The sequence below is a fragment of the Cryptomeria japonica genome, chromosome 6 (assembly GCF_030272615.1).
Source record: "Cryptomeria japonica chromosome 6, Sugi_1.0, whole genome shotgun sequence".
NCBI lineage: Eukaryota > Viridiplantae > Streptophyta > Pinopsida > Cupressales > Cupressaceae > Cryptomeria > Cryptomeria japonica.
Genome location: NC_081410.1, coordinates 148757091 through 148771881, shown reverse-complemented (window position 1 = coordinate 148771881; position 14791 = coordinate 148757091).

Genomic DNA, 14791 nt, shown 5'->3' with positions numbered 1-14791 from the left:
ATTTGGGAGTTGTGCTTGAACTAGCTATTCTTCTAGTTACTTTAGGTGGTGGTGTCATGGCTACAGTGATTGTATCAGAATCCGTGATGTTGACAATATCACTATCAAGGTCCTCGACCTCAAAAATTTGAGGATTGAGGGTCTTGTCTTTCACCTTTGTGTCTCTAACCAGGTCCATTTTCTTCTATGCAACACTTCGTGACCTTGTAAATCGAGGAGCAGGATAGTTCAAAGCAAGATTAGGCTCGTGCTTGGTGTGAGATGACTTCTTATTTTGACCTGCATGAACAGGCATAGAAGTGGGGTTAGAAAAGCTTTTTGGAGAACATAGAGAACCACATTATCTCTTGCAAGACCAATCTCGATGCCTGATTTCATTTCTCTTTTCTTATTAACCCAATCTGCAGTTCTCTCCAAGACTCTTTTTGTTCTGAGATGTATATCATCTTCTTCTTCCACATCCCAATTAATAGAGGATGTTTCAGGTTTAGTTTGATCTATATACCCAGGTTCAAATAGCTCTAGATTATCTTCTTTGATCCCACTTACATCAAGTTTCACCTATAGTGAAACAATCTATTCCAAAACCATTCTCATATTTTCTCTCCTGAACACTTCAAGTTAATCATAGCAATCTTCCCAAAAGTCTTCCAAGTGTGGGATAGGAAGGTGCAACATCAAACCAAGGCCCCATGAAAAAACTTTATTATCAAAGCCATTCCTTTCTTGATACAGTTTGAAATTAAAATTCTTCAAGTCAACTCCTATGCTCAACACATCTGACATTGAACTACAAGATAAAGTGCCCAATTGAACAGGGAAATGATCTTCCCATTTATCTTTGGTTTGAGCTTTCTTAATTATAGTAGATAATTTTCTACAAATCTCAGCAAGGACAAAGCAATCTGAACAAAAATGAGGAAGTCTAAAAGGTTCTTCTTCGAAACCACCTACCCTTATATAACATAAATGAGGAAATTGAACAAAGAAGCTACCATATCTTTTCACCAAGGCCTGGGAATCTTTAGACATTCTTTTTGATTTCATGTTCTTCAATTCATAGCACAGGTCCCCCAAGAAAGCATTATGCACTCTCCTAAACTCTTGTAATGCATTATCTCTTTGCAACATGGGGTAAAAGTCATATACAGAAACATCCCCTTCAATAGGTTGCTTAGGAATTCCCATTATTTCTTTGATACATGTCAAACAATATATCAAATAAGAACACATGAAGAAATTTTGTTTGAACTTCTTTGCCATGCTCAGTTGTTCTCTCATAGAGTCAGCAATAAGCTCTACCCAGTCAAGGAACTGCTTTCCCTCCAACACCAGTTGCACATAATAGTAAATCCAGTCATCAAGGCTGTAGGCTTCAGCTGAACCTCTAACTCAGTGTAACAACAACATAACATCATGAATATGGGGAAGCATGTTATTTTTGTTGGGGTTTTTAGGTAGCCTAGAGCCACCTTTCTAAGGAGCTATCAACCAATGCTTCGCTATATTGTTCCGACGTCCACTCTTGTCTGTAATGAACTTGGTGATTGATTGGGTAGGGGAAAATTTTGAGAACTTGTAATCTAGAAATTTGAAAACAGAAGAAATGACGTCCCTATTAATCACAAGGAGGGTTTCACCATTGTCCCTCTTGATAGTTTCAGAAATAAGGTCATATCGCACAATGCACTCCATAACTAATTCTGGGCAAGGAATAGCAAGTGGGAAAGTTGTTGCCTCTATCAAGCCACTACTTAGAATTTATAGACCATCAATACCTTTAAACGTCCTTTCCTTCAAGGCTTCCAAATTCTCCCCTTTCAGGTCTGTGTCACTGACAATGGGTTCTATGCAAGCAAGAATGAAAATATTTTTGAAAAGATGTAGAGTGGACTTCATAGTTTATAACCAACAACCCTTATCCCTCCAAGCAATTTTATTACGAGAGAGAAAAACAACTAAAAATCACTAAAGAAGATAGGAATCAAAACTCACCTTCACGGCTGAAACCAATCAAATGACTACCAGCAGAAAAACCTTCGACCAGACACTCCATAGTAATGAAGAACAGGTTTCAAAAATAAATCACTTCATACCTTATAACAAATGAAGCACCAAAAGCTCATTTAGTGCATTAATTTTGGCCATCAACTCAAATGAGCTGAGCATTGGGATTTGACATCATGCATGTGTATTGAATGCACGATAGCACTTGTCAACATAACTGTCAATTCCCAAAAATGATTACTTGCCTTCAAAAATCGACTAGTTGACGTCACTTGAGATATGGCCAGATCTTCATCACACTTAGCAATAAATGCACCATCACATCATTTAGCCTTTTCTATGGGACCCACCTAATTTGAACATTCATGAACCATTTGAACTGACTTCATGAGGGTTCAAGTAGTTCAAAGCATATGCTACGCCAAGGAGATTTTCCTTTGGAAAAGATTAACTCTGTTGATTGTCATTGGTCCTTTGAACTTCATCGAACATTTTTAACATCACTGAACTATTTGAACTAGGTTCAAACAGTTCAAAGTCTGGAGAAAGAGGATATGAAACATCATCCGCAACCATGAAATAGAGTTGCTGCAAAACACTTGATGTGAACGTTAGCTTGAAAATGTCTTAGACACAACTTAGAACCTGCGGTACCTAAATGAACACTATGAACTCTTTTCAGGATGGTTCGAGGGTTTCATGAGGTTACAACAGACCATTGAAGCATAATGCTAAGGATTTAGAAATGATTTATAGGAGGATTAGGGATTGAACCAACAAACTTTTAACAAGATTTCAGAAAAAGAGGGAGAAAAGGACTCAACTAAAAATTTTGCAAGGCGACTCACTCTTGTTATGAGGGACGAATGACAAGGTAATAGTAAGTTATCCCGAACTCCTCCTAGATAATATGTATCGGCATTACTTTCATCATCAATAAAGAAAAAAGGTGTTATTCAGTCTTCACAAATTATACCGATAGAGGTTTTGTCCTTGAATTTTCTATAAGTTTACACAGTCTGGATAGCATTTTGTACCTACCTCGATCTTATATGGTATTATGATAGGGCCTGCATCGTTACAACCTACCCCTAGATGTGTGTCAGGATAGCTATACTCTATTAGGATTACAAAATATTACTATTCCACCTTTAGTGACTATTCTAATAGGCATTTCATCATTTGTGTTCAGTATAACTATGTCAATAGCCATGTTCAATATCGACTTATTAAATTGGGTTGGCTATCTCAATATATACATATAATGTTACTTAATGAGGGTTATTTTGGTGGTCTTTCTTAGGTCTATTAGGGATTATTCTTATATTATTTTAGTTATAGTATGGGAGGTCTTGTATTGAGTTAAATAAAACTTATGTAGCTTAAACCTTTTACTTATGCCAAATACAAAAGCTTGGTGATGATTGACATGCCAGGGGTATTAGGTATTGTTACTAGATTTTGGGATATCAATAGCAGGATAGAAAAATGAGGATGATGCCCCCTCTAGAGGGTACTCAAGAAAAAAATAACAAGAGTGGTCTTTTGAAAAGAAAAACAAAGATAAAATAGGATATAAGAGAAAAATGAGAATATTTGACAAGAAAAAAAGTTTGAAAAATAAATGAATCAAATGAGAAGAAGAGAAAAGCGGTAAAAATTATCAAGGGGAAGAGTTGTGGCTAGATTTATATAAATAGGGATTGGGCTATAAAATATTTTATTTTTACTCTTAGCCTTAAGATTTCATAAAGAAAATAAAAACAAGGAGCTAAGGAACAATGAATAATGAAAATAGCATGCCTAAAGTACAAAAGAAAAAAGTAATATGGAGTGATGTCAATATTTTGTCATAAGAGATATTTGATGCACAATCAATATAATATTGAAGCCCTCAAGAGTCATCACCATAAATCTAATAGGAGCTCTCAAATGAAAAGGCAACAAATAGTGATTTTTTTCATTATCAAAACACAATCCTCGGACCCAAGAAAATAAAAAAGTGTCTCTGTAGTGAGAAAAGATGAATAGAAGGTCCAATGACCAGCTAAAGTGATATTCAATAAATCATAATAAAAAATAGTCCCAAGCATCAAAGAGTTGATAGTAGAGACACTGATGTGTTAAGGCAAAATGAAGAATCCATAATAAGCTCCAACGAATTCAAAAGTTCGTACTACTCAAAGGACATAGATGAAGTCAAAATAAGAATAGTAAAAGCAGTTAACAACTTTACCCAAGTAAGCATTTGATCCAATGCCAAAATAGCCAAAGGCAGTTACAATGATTTAGGGTTAAAGGGGTATAAGGTTTAGATGAATGAGAACATGATAGTATCATAGCAGCAATATGAATAAATATTTGATAGTCCCAAAGTCTCGTAGACTTACAATACACAATCAAAATAGTAACATCATTTAAACAAAAGGACAATTCATAGTTATATAGACTATCAAGAGTATTAGTCACAACAGAATGCAACCATTGTCACAAAATCTCAAATATCAAGCTACATTGATAGTTTAAAGCCTCAACATAGAACCAATATAAGCATTAAAGTAATTAAGAGGTGTATGAGAAACTTTGGTAGTTAGGAAAGAAAAACACAAAACAATGTATAGCATCACAAAATGTAGTCATATGATAAAGGCATTAGGGACAAATTTCAACATCAATGAAGAAAATGCCTTATCAAGGGACAATTATATTCATAAGATTGATAGTAGTCACTAGGATGAAAAGGTGACCCTTGGAGTTACCAACTGAGTTGAACATCTAGTGAACATGATGGAACCAGTTCCTAAACAAGATAGACTGAAACCTAAGATTGAACCTAATATCACCTTTACCCAAAGTGGTAACTCAAAGCATACACCTGATGGACCAATATACATTACCGCTATAACTAATGATAAACCCACATGTAGGGTGCTTATTGATCCACTATGTATGGTTAATATGAATACAAAAGAATATATTTTCACATATGCATTATATCGAGACAATTATGATAAATACAAAGTCTTGATTAAGGTGCATGATGGTTTCACTTTTCCCACCATTGGTTCCATCGCCCTCAAGTTAAAGTTGAATTTAAAAGCTTAGATGTTCCTTTTACCATTATTTCTACCTTAGACAAATTTCATGTGAAGGCTCATTTTTTAAGGTAGTTCCCTAGGTATTCCATTAAAATGTTGAAGTTCTCAGTTCAAGGACAAGTGTAAACTATATTTCATAGTGGGTTCTAGTCCTTGTTTAGATGTGGCATTCTCGTATTTGTATCTTTATTCTTCTATATGTTATATACATGTTGTGTTATATATGTGCTTTTGTGTTATCTTTTGGTGATGATGCAAAGCGTTGATGCTTTTTGGTCTCTTCCATGTTGACGTAAAAGGACCCTTTGCTCCTCATGTATTCTTCCTCTAATAGTTTTCATCATCAAAGTTCAGGGATCCATGAACAAAAGATTCAAGAAGTTGCCTCAAGAGTATAGGAGATATCTGAGAAAAAAAACATGAAGGAATACAATTTGTAAAGTGACTGATTTTGTGTCTCAGACTGCTAAAGACAACAAGATTGCTAATCTTTGATCTCAGACTTAGACAACTATTTGGTGTATTTGGTGACTGCCCTTTTAAAAATTTAAATGAATATTTGCCTATGTAATCAACAATATTAATATAAACAACAAAATCTATTTTCTGTAATCAACAATATGAATATAAACAACAAACTCTTAATCAAGAACCTTACCTTTGACGATCTCCACTAAGTAACTTCGTGTGTTGTTGTTCATGTTGGCTCTATTGGATACTACAATTAAGATTCAATACATATTATTCAATAATATTAACAATGGAGCATAATGAAATATTTAAAATTGTGTTACCTTATTGAGCTTCTCTTTGTTTCAAGAATAGTTTAATAGTCTCTACTTTAACAGGGCCAACCACGTGAAGGTGGAAGCTCATTTCCCCCCCCCCCCCCCCAACATCACTCTAAATTCCCTGTTAACATATAACATTCTTTCATCCATTAATAAACTATAACATTCATTCATTATCACATAACATTCATTAACATGTAACATTCATCAATATTCATTAACACATATCACTCATTAACATTTATTAACATTCATTAACATTCATTAACAAATAATATGATTACAGTCATTTTATTTTTATTTTTATTTTTTTGAAGATAAGTAAAGACAAAGTGGAGCATCGTTTTCTTCATCATTTTTCCCCTCTTCAATTCTTGTGCCCTATGCTCATGATCTTAATGTATGCCTAGTCATGTACTCATGACGAGGACACCTAGGCAAAGGGGGGTCTGCTGCAATAACAAAGAAATTGGTTAAATTCATAAGATTTTTTATTATTGTTTCAGGTATTTCATTAATTAAAAGAACATTATAGGGGTGCTCTTTACTTGATGGGGCCACATCATCTTCCTGATCATTTTGTCTAGCCTCATCCTTAACATGTTGAACACCCTCTAAATCCTCTGGAGTTGAAACACAAAAGGTTACATTAATCAATGCACAAATTGCAATTAAATTCATTTAAAGGATTAATAGTGGTCCTCTTTACCTGATGGGAGCACATCACATTCCTGATGTTGTCTACCCTGATCATGCTCCACTTGTTCACCATGCTCTACATGCTCTAAAATAAAAACAAAAAAATTTACATTAATTACTAAACCAATTTCAATTAAAGATGTTTAATTGTATTAATAATTACATAAAAAAAATTGTATAGCACATGAATACCTTGAGTACCGAGATGCAAACCACGACCTTCATCATGTTCAGGTTGTGTTCCACCCTTAGCAGGCTACATTCCAATTCCATGTGCATTGTTATCATTGCTTGCTTATTTAAAACAAATATAGTCACTTTATGTTGGAAATTAACATTGAATTGATTATTGCTCAAATACTCAATTTTAAATAATTTTCATTTAGCTTATTTACATATGTGATGAATTCATCAGAATCTTGTGTTTGCCCACTCAATTCTCATAGGCATTCAGCCACGGCTCCATAGTCTTGCTGGAAGGTAATTTTCATGTCATCTTCTATGGGCACTCTATTGAATTGAGAGCTCTGCATCTTTGCTTAATATCATGAATTTTTCTTCTATTATTTGATTAAAAAAATTATTTGCAATTTATTATTTCGATGCGATATTTCATTTATTGATACTTACAATTCGTACGGTAAATTTCATATGACCACTAGAGCCAAGTTTGTGTTGCTCATTCTTTTCTAGTCTTTCCTTAGTTGCCTTCAATGTGTTAGGTAGCCTATGAAAAGTTTAAATATATTATATTATATAAACATAAAGAGTAATTAGTACATAATTACATTGTTAATAATATCACATACCTTCCTTCGTTTGGTGGTGTATGTTCTTTTCTCTTTTCATCTTTCTCTTTTCCATCTGAAACTAGGTCCTTCCACTCCCTCTCTAGAATCATGGGGGGATGCTTGTACTTTCTATTCTTTTCTAAATGTGTCCTATATTGGTCCCTCACATACTTTAGATATATGCCATCATTCTGAAGGACCTTCATTTTATTGAATGTGTCATTTCCGAACAACACAGCCAAATGGTTTATGAGTTCATCTTTTAAGTGTTGATTTTGGGCATTCCACCGTGTACATATGGTGGGCTCGAAGATATCCAATGTAATATCATATATATGTTTATAAAAAACATCATTGCCTACAAAAAAATCATGGGATCATTAGTCCAAAATGACTGATCAGTAACTAAATTACAATTGGTCTATATATAATGATAATTTTAAAGTACCTGGAACCTTCTCTATCTTTGTTGGAACAAGATCATCGATCACCACAAATGTGAGCAGCAACATTCCCTTACTAGTAATACGGGAAGATCTAGGAAATTCTACTAAAATATCACCACTACTAGCCTCTGCATCCCCAAGTACATGTCCTGCTGCACAGGTCAACGCAGTACTGGATGACTGTATGTTGCGTGTTGCCGATATTGTAGTTGGCAATATAGGTGTGGATGATGGGGTCGGATGAGGTGGTGAATGCAGAGGAACATGGACAACACCTGAAGATTAATACATTAAATATATGAGCAATAACACATTAATGGAAGGACAGGAACATGTAAAAATATGATTTGGTGTATGCACAAAACATCGTCATCACCTAAACTACCTGGAGTACCCTAATCATGGCCAGTAGCTTCATGAGGACTCGAAAATTCTTGTAAAAACAACAAGTATATATTTTAGTTCATGACAGAAAAAAGTACAAAATATAAATCATGAATGAACTTATGTTATAACTAAAGATTTCATAACTGCTTACTTGCAAGTTTTGTGCTCTCTCTATCAATTGTTTCACCCTCTCTTGTATCTCAACAGTTTGAGGAACTATGAATAACAATTTAAGAATTTATTTATTAATTTTTTTTTGTGTCTTTCTTATCATTTCAGCAGGGTTTGTGGAATATGTGATGGCATCATCGCATAACAGTGAGTCCGCCTCTCTATCAATGTTCTCAGATACTGCAAGTGCCTTTCCCTGAACATCCATTTGTGACAAGAATATTAGTAACATTATCAAAATTAATCCAAAACCCTAAAGAAAAGAACATAATAATATATTATTTTTCTTGTATCTAATTTGTACAATTACTATGAGGTTTACCTACTCGGTAGAAGTGCTCGGAGCTACATCTTGGTCTATGCTATGTGTCAGATCAATGTCGCGCTATGACAAAAATTAAATATAAAAAAACATTAAAGCGAAATGAAACCAATAGACTAACCAAAAAAACTTAATAATAAAATGGTATATTGGAGTCATTAATTGGAGGTTGGTTTAAATGGTATATATATGTACGTACCACCCCCATGATAGTAACTTTGTTTGTATCTATGTGATTCAAATTGTCATCAATTAGCAGCTCTTCCCCTGTACTTATTGATTTTATCGCACATACAAATACACAGTTTCCCTCGCGCACCTTGAATATGGAATTGGGTTGCCTATAAGTTGACTGAGGTCATGTACTATTTATAAAACCTACAATATTCCTTTTTTCTTTTGGCCTTCCATCAATCTTCATAGCCACTCTTTTATTTTGATCATTATCTTTTAGTTGTATATAATTTGCTAACAGTGCATACCTACGCATACTTTGTGTATATCGAACCAACTTCATCCAATTTTTGTAATTGTAACAGGGCCCAACATACTCCATCAGTTCAACAACTTTGTTGTAATAGACCTTTATGTTGTCCATGGAAAGTAGGCCAAAACCATGTAATGACGATGGTGCTATGCGATATATCCTCGCATTAACACAAAAATCAGTTTTTATTGGAGGAAGTTCCTTGGGTACCCATTGTTTTTGTAGATGTTTGTACCTCAAGGGCACCGTAATGTCTCCTATGCTCTTGTCATCATAAGAACATGACCCCCCTTGAGCAAGAAAAAATTCTATGTGTTTATGAAATTTTCTTCTAATATTTTGACCTCTAGTTGATCTCCCTCTTTTACACCTACTACATGTCTCACTTTCCTCTTCTCTTTCTGAATTTCACTCGAGGAAGACACATCTAACAAATACCTATTTGGGGGTACCTACACTCCATTAAATGATAGAGATAGTTGTGAGAGGGTCAATTGTTATTGTGAGAGGTTCACATAAATTTATGATTCCATGGAGAGAGACGACAAGAAGTTGTTATAGATGGTTCACCATATCTTATTGATTTTTTGCAAATGTTGCAAATAGATTTGAGGGAGGGTTGTGAAAGGTCCATTGCATAGATTGATAAGAATGGCTCATTCTTTTTCCCCAAATTCATCCTTGAGGGTAATGTTGATGAAGAAGTCGGCCCTAAAGTTGATGTTGAGATTTAAATTCAAATAAGACCAACTAGGGCATCAAGTGTTGATAATTGTATTAGAGTTGCCGCTAATGTGGAGGTTTCAAACACTGAGCAAGTTTGTTTTCTTGGTAATTTTTGAGTTTCAAAAACTCAGAAAAATAGTCTTCCTTGTCACTTAAAGAATATAGGAGGGCCGAGAAAGTAGAATGAGCTATACCATGTGGATGTCAAGGTGGTTTAGGTGAGAAAAAAAATCAAAGTTTTGACAAAATATAGTTGCTAAAACCTAGCTTATTATTAAACCACTCCAATATGGGTCTAAAGAGAAAGAAAGCAAATAAAAAAATGGTTTCTATAGGGTGTATTGACTTATACCTACCTATCCATGAGAAGAATCATTTCCTTTCCTTTATGTAGACTGTGCAGGATCCTTGTCAAAGGGGTTCAGGTTCCTGCATATGTAATTCATTTATCTTATGTTATCTTACATCTTATATGAAGGTCAATCATAATCATATTTACATAAGTCACATGATACATATGCTAAAAATTACATAGTAGACAACATGAATAGATTTATTTCTTGTTACAGTATGCAATCATCATAGTTTATACAAATACTAGAATGAATGGTAAAGAGTATTCTTCGGGACTGTAAAAAATCAATCATTTCATCACACTACACAATACACAATTAGGGGTAGGTAAAAGTAACTTATTTACTGATTAGAATCAGGTACACACAACTAAATACATATTTGTCTTAAGCATTTTATCAAATGGTTCACTACCTTACATAGACAAGGCAGCAAACTATTTGAAAAAATGTCTCAAAGAAATGTGTTCTCATGGTGATAGAATGTTATGACAATCAATAGTAATTTGACTGCCATGGCATTCCATCACCATCATTGCATTCCATCACCATCATACTGCATTTCTTTAAGGCATTTTTTCTGATAGTTCATTGCCTTTTCTATGTTACCACATTTTTCATACATTGCTTATATTAGTCAAATAGTGCAAAACATATATTCAACATAGCTTGGAAATGTTCATTCGGATCACAAATTCTCTAACTACATATAGAAATGTTTAATATCCCATAGGTCAATTTTGTTTTTTATATACAATTACATATAGAAATGATAGTATCCCATATAATATCCCATACCTTGGCAATGTTTACTTATAATTTCATATAAAAATGTTTAATATCCCATAGGTCAATTTTAATTTTTACATATAATTATAATATCCCGTTTAATTATAATTACCCATATAATGTCCCATTTAATATCCCATTTAATTATGCAATTGAAATATCCCATTTACATATAATTATAATATCCCATAGGTCAATTTCAGTTTCAAATTACCCTACAAAGCAAAAGACTTTGAAAAACTTCATTCCCGTAAGGCAAAGCAGAAGACCATTGGCGCGCGCAGGAGAGGAGATTCGTAGGGTTAGAGACAGTGATGAATGAAGACTTTATTCATGTGTGTAGGAGGAGGAAATCAGTTTATAGGTGAGCAATCACTTAGCTTCATCTTATGTGCATTTTATAATATATATGGGATATTATATGCGATATTTCAATTTCATAAACATATGTAGATGGGATATTCTAATTATAAGTAAATGGGATATTATATGGGATATTATAATTATATGTAAATGGGATATTTCAAAACACAATATATTTTGCTTTGTATAGTAATTATAAGTAAATGGGATGTTATAATTATATGTAAATGGGATATTTTAATTTCAATTTTTACATATAATTATAATATCCCATATAATAGTTCTTAATATAAATAGAACCCTTTTGAAAGAGTGCAACTCTTCATTATTTATGCCCTTTGAAAGAGACATAAAATTTCATGATCAAGTATGCCCTTCTTATTTAAATCAGATGTGCACTTCTCATTTCCATTTATGACTAGACACTAAGGAACTAGACAAGTGTACTCAGGAACAGAAGATTTAAGGACAAAGGATGAGCAGCTTTTTGAGGCAATCTTGAGTGAGGATTTGGAACAGATTCTAGTGGATGTCTATGAAGCCTCGTGGAGGCAAAAAAAAAGGCATTTGATAGGTATGACTAAGGGAGGGTATTGACCTAGATTCCAAACCACAAATTTGGATCTGGATTGACAGAGGTGATCATGATAGACAAAAACAAGGCTCTGATTACCATGAATGAAGGGACATTGGGAGAAGGTGGAAAGAGATTAGGAAACTTCAAATCCAAAGATGGTTTGGTTTTCACTGGATATCAGATTTCCTTCTCTTTTAGACAGAGCTCGTTGTTTGATAAGGATAGGAAAATTGCATCTTGAAAATAGAAAGATCTAATTAGTCTTTTTCAAGATTCTTGGCATTTAAAGGGATCATAAGGATGAGGTTAAATAGGAAGGCAGATCGAGCAATGAATGTAAGAGGAGATATGAGGGAAAATGGTCCATTACTTTGGGTTGAGTTGCCTATGTGCGGAGGAGACATTTCAGCAGCAATGCATGAGACTTTTTAACTCAAATGAGCTCACTTGGGATGCATTGTGGCATCTGGACAGGGGTATTTTGGGTGGGGATAGGAACTTGTGTGATGGTTTTATTTATGAGGTGATTATGTGCCCAATGGTAGACATCCTTGATTCCAAGGAAGCATGCATATATACAGATGATTGATGGCTTCGTAAGATTGGTTGATGGGCAGGTCGTAGCAAGTGTTATTCTGGACTTGGATTCGGGTGGCTAGACTAGTGTTCTAGACGTGTACTTCAATATAGAACATTACATACTGGATCCACCAAAGGAAGAGTCTAATTTGGAGGACGAGGATTCTTGGGAGGCTAGGGTTGTGCGAGAAAGGAAGAAGAATTTCATGGTAGAGGCTTGGGGGTTATTCCGAGTGGGTGTCAGAACCATGACTTGGGACCCTTTAGGATATTCCTGAACTCAAATGATAAATAGCTTAGTGTGGCCTTGGCTGTGAATGTGGTGGACATTGGTGAAAGGCTTGCTATAATTTTCTGTTATTTAGAATAGTTTTTTCCTATTTCTGCTACTATGTATCCTGCATATGGGATGTAAGGGAGCTATCCCCATTTGATAGCACTTAATAATAATAATTATTATTATGTAATTGCAATACATGTTTGAGTTCTAACGTTCTAGTACACTTAAGGTTCCTAGTGACAAGACATGTTGGTCGCCTCGCACATCACATATGATGTCTTCCCCTAACATTCAATTTACTGTTGATAAACATAATAAGTACTCGGCACAATCCCAACATTCAAAGAACATCCTTCAAACCCTTCATAAAGCATACAAACCCTTAGAATACCAAGAACAAGTCCCTAAAAAACCCTAGAAGATCATTGAAAAGGGAAAGAAATTTTTTATTATGTTTGAAATGCACATAAGATGAAGCTAAGTGATTGCTCACCTGTAGACTAATTTCCTCCTCCTGCGAATCTCCTCTAATGCGCACGAATGAACTCTTCATTCACCACTATCTACAAATCTCCTCTCTGACTTTGCCTTGCGGGAATGAAGTTTTTAAAAGTCTTTTACTTTGTCTGGTGGGAATGAAGTTTTTCGAAGTCCTTTTCTTTGCAGAGTAATTTGAAATTGAAATTGACCTATGGGATATTATAATTATATGTAAAAATGAGAATTGACCTATGGGATATTAAACATTTTTATATGAAATTATAAGTAAACATTGCCAAGGTATGGAATATTATATGGGATATTATACATTTCTATATGTAATTATATGTAAAAATCAAAATTGACCTATGGGATATTAAACATTTCTATATTAAAAATTATTTATGATATTTTTCAAAGGTCTATTGCTGACAACCTATTAGTAAATTGATGCAATATTTTGTACCAATTCAATACTTTTGGGATGCAAAAAGGTGGTGATATGTCTTAGTAGGTGTTGGTTCTCAAATCAACAGATTGGATTTGCAACTAGACCACTATCTTATTTCCTTTGGGAAATAGAGTTATTCATTTACAAAACCTACGTATAACTCTGAGAGATAGTTTTTTAAATCCCCTTTTTGATAGATCTGTAAGCTACCCAACCTCCAATGATATATAGCTAAATGATACTTTTCACAGTTAGTTTAGTTGAATTTTAACTTTCCTTTGAAAGACCAATTAAACAAGACACAACAGGGAAAATGATTCTCAGATGTATCTTGATAATCCAACCATGTAACATCACATAACTTCTTTACATGGAGATTTAGAGCAGCAATTATCAATCATAGATAATAATAGCAGAGAACTGTTTTGAAAATGAAAATCCATAGCACAATTCCAAATAAGAGAATTGGCTTTCTTTGTATTAACTTGAAATAAAGTCTTTGTCTTGAAATACAACAAATGGTTAAAACTTTTGAACTGTAACTATCTATCTTCCAACTATCATAACTTTTTTTCAAATGATTACATTGAATATCTTATAATATATCAAAGGGTCATTCCCTTTGATTGAAGTCTTTTGAAAATAGATTAAAACCTATAACTAATCATCTAGATAGGCATAAATGCACATTAGTTAAATGTGCTAGATACTCATTGTATCTGGTGTCACAATCATGGGTTGTGTCTTTGGCTTGCACTTCAATCAGAACCATGCTCTCCATGAGATCTACTACCTTGTCAATGTCTTAGTCCTCAATAACTTTCAATTCACTTTTGAGTATGTGCTGGCACTCACAGGTACAACCCATTTTTTCTTTTGTCCTCCATCTTTGTTGAGTAGGGGCGGGATGTTATTTGTGTTGTCACTAAGGAAATTTTATCCCTTTCCTCTTAAGTCTTCCAGATACCTTTTATGAGCCTTCATTAGTTTTTCA